This window comes from Ctenocephalides felis, unplaced genomic scaffold, assembly GCF_003426905.1.
Source record: "Ctenocephalides felis isolate EL2017-DRISC unplaced genomic scaffold, ASM342690v1 CF-g0.4_SCAFFOLD_01886, whole genome shotgun sequence".
Lineage (NCBI taxonomy): Eukaryota > Metazoa > Arthropoda > Insecta > Siphonaptera > Pulicidae > Ctenocephalides > Ctenocephalides felis.
This window is the reverse complement of record NW_020538040.1, coordinates 52,496,613-52,503,418: the sequence shown is the minus strand read 5'-3', so window position 1 is coordinate 52,503,418 and position 6,806 is coordinate 52,496,613.

The following is a 6,806-nucleotide window of genomic DNA, read 5'->3' as shown; positions in this document are numbered from 1 at the left end:
TGACTGAGTTCTCTGCATTATAGCTATATTAGATTTGTAAGCACATCTCCAGAGCTCAATTCCGTAGGTCCAGATTGGTTTAATAATTGATTTATATAGCAGCAACTTATTTTCAAATAGTGAGTAATTGAAAAATATTGAGAATAATAAACAAGGGAAGATCTAATTTTTTTTCGATCCAAAAATTTAATATTTTTAGGTACTAAAAATACATTGATTTGAGAAGGAGGATAATTTCGAATATCACCATGTGTCACAAAGGGGAAGTATTCCAAAAATCAATCACGTGATTAATGGACGCTTCCTTACATTGATTTATTTTTAAACAGTGAGTGAAACAAAGCACTATACCATAATTTAGTGGTATGTGTCCAAGCAGATCATATCACCAAAAATTTGTGATAAAAATTTGTGAGAATTACTACTACGAATTGTGTTTGAAGAAACCTACAACAAAGGGATGCGATGATCTCATTACGTAGCATCGTACCGATAGCTGCGTCATGAATGCGATACAGTGTCAATATATTCCGAAAATCAATCAAAGTTTGTAATTGCACCGATATTGTCGCAGCCCTCCAACTAATATCGTCAGTGACTTGTTACCGCTCTCGAAACCGCAATCACAAACACAGAGAAGGTTCGGCACACACGCGGCTCCTAGCGGAAGCATTATCATTTAGGACGTTTGTTTTACTCCGGGCTAGCATAGGGTTTAAGGGCCGTGCGGGTTCGACCTTCCCAGGCTACTAAACGTGCGTCCTTCATACCGCCCAACCCAAACCGTGGTTTCGCATCAAAGGATTTTGCAAATCCTTAATCTCTCGCTCGAAAGGAAATGAAAATAAAACAGGTACAACGACCGTCGACGTATAAAGAACCTATTTTTGGGGCAGCGTCTTTAAGTAGACCGACTTTTACCGACCTACCCTTATTCTGTGCAATATAGAAAGTTTAAAGGGAATATTTCATGAAGTCAATGATGATGCTTTATTTGGGAACGCAATTTTGGTTATATTTGTTTACATATTACAGTAGGTAAATTGCTAGGCCTGGGGAATATTACATCTACTTCTGTGCAAATAATCTTATAATAATAACTGTAGGAAACGAGCATTCGAAATATTTAGCAGGGAAATGAAATAACTATAATAGTAATCAAATTAATTCGTAATTGTGCGATTTTTTAAGATAAAATTATATGGCGGATACAGCTCAGTTAGTAGCGTGCCCAACTCACTAGCGATCGGCAGCGCTACTCAGATCGAGTCTTGGCACTGACATAAAACTTGAATTGTTGAGTTGAAATAAAATATAATTTTTAACTTCCCGTAGGGCAAGTTATAGTAATCGCAAAAAAATCGAAAATGAAAATTTTCATATATCTTTACATTTCAGAGGTTTCTGAACATTTTAGCATACCTTAGAAAAAATGGATGTGTGTGTGTGTGTGCGCGTGTGTATGTGTTTGGATACAAATTTTCGTCGACGATTTCAGGAACACGGATTAACCGATTTGAATAATTCAAAAAACATTCGATTTGTATTGATAAGGAAACGTGCTGATTAGTTTTTGGCGAAGGCAAGTGTAGCCGTTCCGAAGATACGGGGCAAAAAGTGCCGAAAACGGTAACTCAGTTTTTAAGAGAACGGAGCGTCCGATTTGAATAATTCAAAAAATATTTTATTTGTATTGAAGCAGGTCCAACGACTTTGGAGATATGGAGAAAAAAGTAAAAAAATGAGCCATTTGGCGGTCAAAAATGATCATTAGATATATGCACATCAAATTATCAGATATTTTATAGAGATTTTAACAATAAGTATAAATTTTGTTTGCATTCCTATGGGTTCCGTACCAATGCTTATCCATTAGACGGCGACGCGGCGCTTACGCGCTCGATATTTCGTCTCTATGCAGTTAAAGCAGTACGATTGCTTTGAAAAAAAATCAGAATTTCCAAAATATGTCAAAATAAAGAAAACATTTTTTTTTCAAAAAAAAATTTTTTTTTCAAAAAAGTAATTTTTTGTCAAAAAAGTAATTTTTTGTCAAAAAAGTAATTTTATGTCAAATTCCTAGTTTGTCAAAAATCTAATTTTTTCGAAGTAAATTTTTTTCAAAAATGTTAATCGTTTTTGAAAAAATAATAATATTTGGTACGGAAAGTTCCAGCAATTTGCCTTAAGGCACAATGCCTTAAATGCCTTAAGACAGAATTCCACTTACAGCTAGTTAATTCAAACTTAACTCATTGCGTTAAACTTGAATCGAATTAGAAGTAAAAAGAAAGGCAAAATTTGAATATTTTAAAAATATGGACGGTATAGAATATATAAAGATGGTAGGAAATATAAAAAAATGTTATAGGTGGCTAAACGCTAGTAAGCGAGGCCATTAAATAAAAATAAAAATAGAAAAAGATAAAATAAGTCTTGGAATAAATTTTAACGAACACAAGTTTAATGTCGGTTCTTTAAATACGAAATGTCTCAATATTCTTGACTAATTTTGTCTCTATACCATGTAATTTTATTTTGATCCATGTTTTAGATTTTAATTTGATTCAAAAAACGAGACCAGTTACTAAAATACCGTTCGAAGAAATATGTAAATTTAAATATGCAAAATTTCTTCTTTCGTCAATAAAGTCGTTTACATTATCGGTAACCGAGATAAGGATTTTAATAACGCTTGGAAGGGATACTAATAAATATTTATCATACTCCTCATCGAGTTCTTCAAACAGTTGCATACTTAATATTTAAGCTATAAACTTATATGGAAGTGAAATGTGAAATATATATTTTGCGATTATTTTTAAATTTAGCACATTTAATTATTGCGTGAATACGGCTTATTTCAATCGAGTGCAATACTTACTAAATAATGGCATTTTGTTTTTTACTGAAGATTCTTGAGTTGGTAAGAGTTGTTCTAGTTTCAAGTGCTATTGTCAATTATTATTGTTCAGTTCGGTTTCTTCAATTTTTTAATTGCCTTGATTATATGTGACGACCTATAATTTTTGACTACTTGCAAATTTTAGATAGTGTCCAGTATTTTGAGTTTTCTATCGTTTTGGAATGGTTCGCAAGACATTGTTGCTAAAATGTTATACGGCGCTAATGTGTTCATAGTGTTATTGCTCATAGGTATCATTCAACTTTTTATTTAATTTGCTTTACCTACAATTGCATGAATACTAAAGGAATCTTAATTTTCATACTCAATCATACTCATACTCAATCATACTCATACTCAATCATACTCATACTCATATCTTATAAAAACATTTTTACCTTTGATAAATAAATATTTAACGATGAATTTTAAACAAAATAATAATTTATCTGCATTTAAAATTTGCAAATATCTAAATTATAATTTATAGAGAACCTTATTTTTATGCTTTCTTTATTTTTACTTCTTTTGCTCATTTCACATTTTTTATTATTTCATAAAGATTTTATTAATTATTTTCTGGCTTCTTTATCAAATAGGTTTACTTTTCTTTTTAGTATAAAACGCGTATAGTATCCGCTTTCAGTTATGATGCTGTCAACTTCTGATTACTAATCTAATTAACATACCATAAATTTATATTTTAGTATGAAATATTGAATTTGATTATACCTACAGTTATTCTGAGGCATTGCTTGTCAAATTATCGAAGCAAAGTACAAGAATGACGATGTAAACCTTAAAAATTTTCGCGACTTTTGCCACATTTTACCATACAATTAAGCTTATGATATATGATTATGGCATAATTATTTGTATGGATTTTTCAGTTCAATTGGTAACTTTTATTTTTAGACTTTGGATTTAAAGTGATAACACATATTAATGGACAACTCTTATCTAATTGTCGAAAATAACAAATAACGTGTAATATTTTTTATGATAACAACATAACCTCATAGAATGAATATTTCACCAAATATATGATTTTTCTTGCCAGGAAATGCAACATGCTTCTATTTGACTCGATATCAAGACATCATATTAAACCTATGTGGATTAATAACATTTCTTATTTGCGTTGTATTATTGTGTCAGGAAAGTCCAGGAAATGATTTTTTGTCACAACTTTTGCACTCTGTACACCAACAGTACTTATTATTGAAGATCAGTTTGGCCATGAGCAATGTTGTTTTGTTTGCCATCGATGCTATCACAGCATTTTGTCGAAAAAAGTAAAAAAGTATTAAATTAAAAGCTGTACTTTTTTTCTAACAGAAGTTTAATTGTATTTTTTGCACTGAATTTTACATTTGAACAGAATTATTATTATATTTTCAATATATTTAACACTGTTGTGTGGTCCATATTAACGACGACCATATTATTCAAAAGTATTTATTTACAGTGAAAATTGATGTTCAAAGCTTTGGCATCTATATATTATAAATTAATCAGATAATATTTATATTATAAATATCAGAAAAAAATTAAATTGGAATGCAAATAATTTTTATAATATATAATAAATTTTCTTAAATAAAGAAATTTCAGCACAAAATTTACAATGTAATTAGGCATCCTTAGTATCAACGAAATAAACACGTTAGACAATTTTAAGGAAAACGTTTTGAGCTATTATGAAATATTTAAATTAGTGCGTAGGGGATACAGGGTACGGTTGTGCTACTTTGTTTTTATAGCAAAATAACAAACGAAGTTTTCCATCTGCATACAAGTTATTATTAAAATCGAACGGAAAAACTTACTTCTGATTTTTTAAGAGCAATGCCGGCCGAAAAAAATAATGGAAACTTGTTAAAACAAACATACTACTACTTGCCTTTGGGCCCTTTCTCAAAATTAGTATAGTTTAGCTGTTATGACGTCTGTCACTACAGTACCCTTGCACAACTATACCCAGTCTTCCCTACATAAGATTAAATTGGCAGATTTTTAATTTTGTGCTAACTTAGGGTATTACTTTCAAAAAATTTCATCCCCAGATTCACTTGATTGTTTTAATCTTGTCATTATTTATACAAAATTATTTATTACTATATAATAGCTATTAAAAAATTAATAAAGACATAATATTGATTCAATTGTATTTTAGTTAAAATTCCTTTAACTTGGAAACATGAAATGCACTTATATTGCAATATTAACTACACGTTCTTCTATATGCAATAAAAATTACAAAATGGTACATTTGCATATTTTTTCAACCAGTTCAACAGTAATGTATAATATATTCTTAATAAACATAATCAATCCACTCTCATTGTAAGTTTTGTAATAACTACTTAATCATGGTGATCATACATTATTCATATTGTGTTATTTATTGTTATAATAATTATTACGTATAAACACCTGATTATAAATCGACTTATATGCTGTCAATTTGTTTTAATGACGTTTTCTTGCAAGTGAGTTCTTGCTGCTCTTGCATTTATGTAATACAATTTACTTCGATCAATCAGATATTTCAGATCTTTAAGTTAAATTAAATGACACATTGACTTATGATTTTTAAAAGCTTAAGTCAATAATTCTGTGTCTTAGAAGAAGGACAAAAACGAAGCTTTTCATTTGTGCTTGACAAGCTTTTCAATGAGACTATCATCAAGTATATTATCTGTAATTTTACGTAAAATTAATTTAGTTTTAGTTGGAAAAATTAAAAATTATTTGTTGTTACAATTTTAATCTGGCATTGATCAGTTTTACTGCTAATTCTTCAGCAAATGTAAATTACTAGGTTAAATTTTAATAGGTATTATATTGTTATGACATAACAAAAAGCATTATTTAAACAAACAAGATTTGTATAAACATTGTAACAATGACAAAATTATAATTAAATATATTAATTTACTTATTGCAATAAGCTGGTGCGGAATATTAATTATATAATTTTAATTATAGTCGTAACATTAAATTTAATATAGAGCAAGTTGCAATAAAAGTCATTGTAATAAAATTGTTGTCAAAGTTTGCTGTGATATTTATAAAATCTAGACAGATTCTATGTTATTTATGCTATTGTAATTTTAGAATTATATTACTCATTTAAATTATTATATAAAATTATTATATCAAATTACAATCATTCATAAATGTGCTATGTTAATAATATATAAGTAATAAATGTTAGTAAAACGCTATATTATAGATATATTTTTTGTATAAAAAGCCCTTACTTGGTATTGCTGCACCAATATTAAAATTCATCACTATTACACAATTGGTAATAAGAAATTTATTACTAAGATATAGGACAACCGTTTGGGTTGCCACCTATAAAAAAGCAGTATTCTGTAAGAAGTCAGCACAGCAACTTTTTTTAAACAAAGGGTTAAAAACAAAACAAAGGGTTTTTATTATCTCATCGATAGGGTGTAGTGAGAAGAGATACTTAAAAAATAGTATTTTAGGTGAAAAGTTAATTAGTGATAAAAGTATGAGTTAAGTTAGTAGTACAAAACAGTTTGCATACTGAATAAAAAATTTAATCGGAGTTCACTCATTTACAGATACATTAGCAAAATATACTTCCGCAATGATTTCATACCTAATCTCATTTGGAATATTTTATTCTGACTTATGCTCTATTAGTGGAATTACATATGTAAATGATTATGTTTTGAGACATCCAAATAAATTAAAAATTAAAATTTATAAATATGGTCTTTATGTGATGTTATATTATAGGTGTTATGTTGAATTTGCTGCTCGTTTAACACCGAGTTATAGGATTGAAGCAAGTTTTGATTTCACGGGCGGGCAACTCATGAATTAGTTTGATAGTGTGATAAATCTCATGAGAAAATCAAGT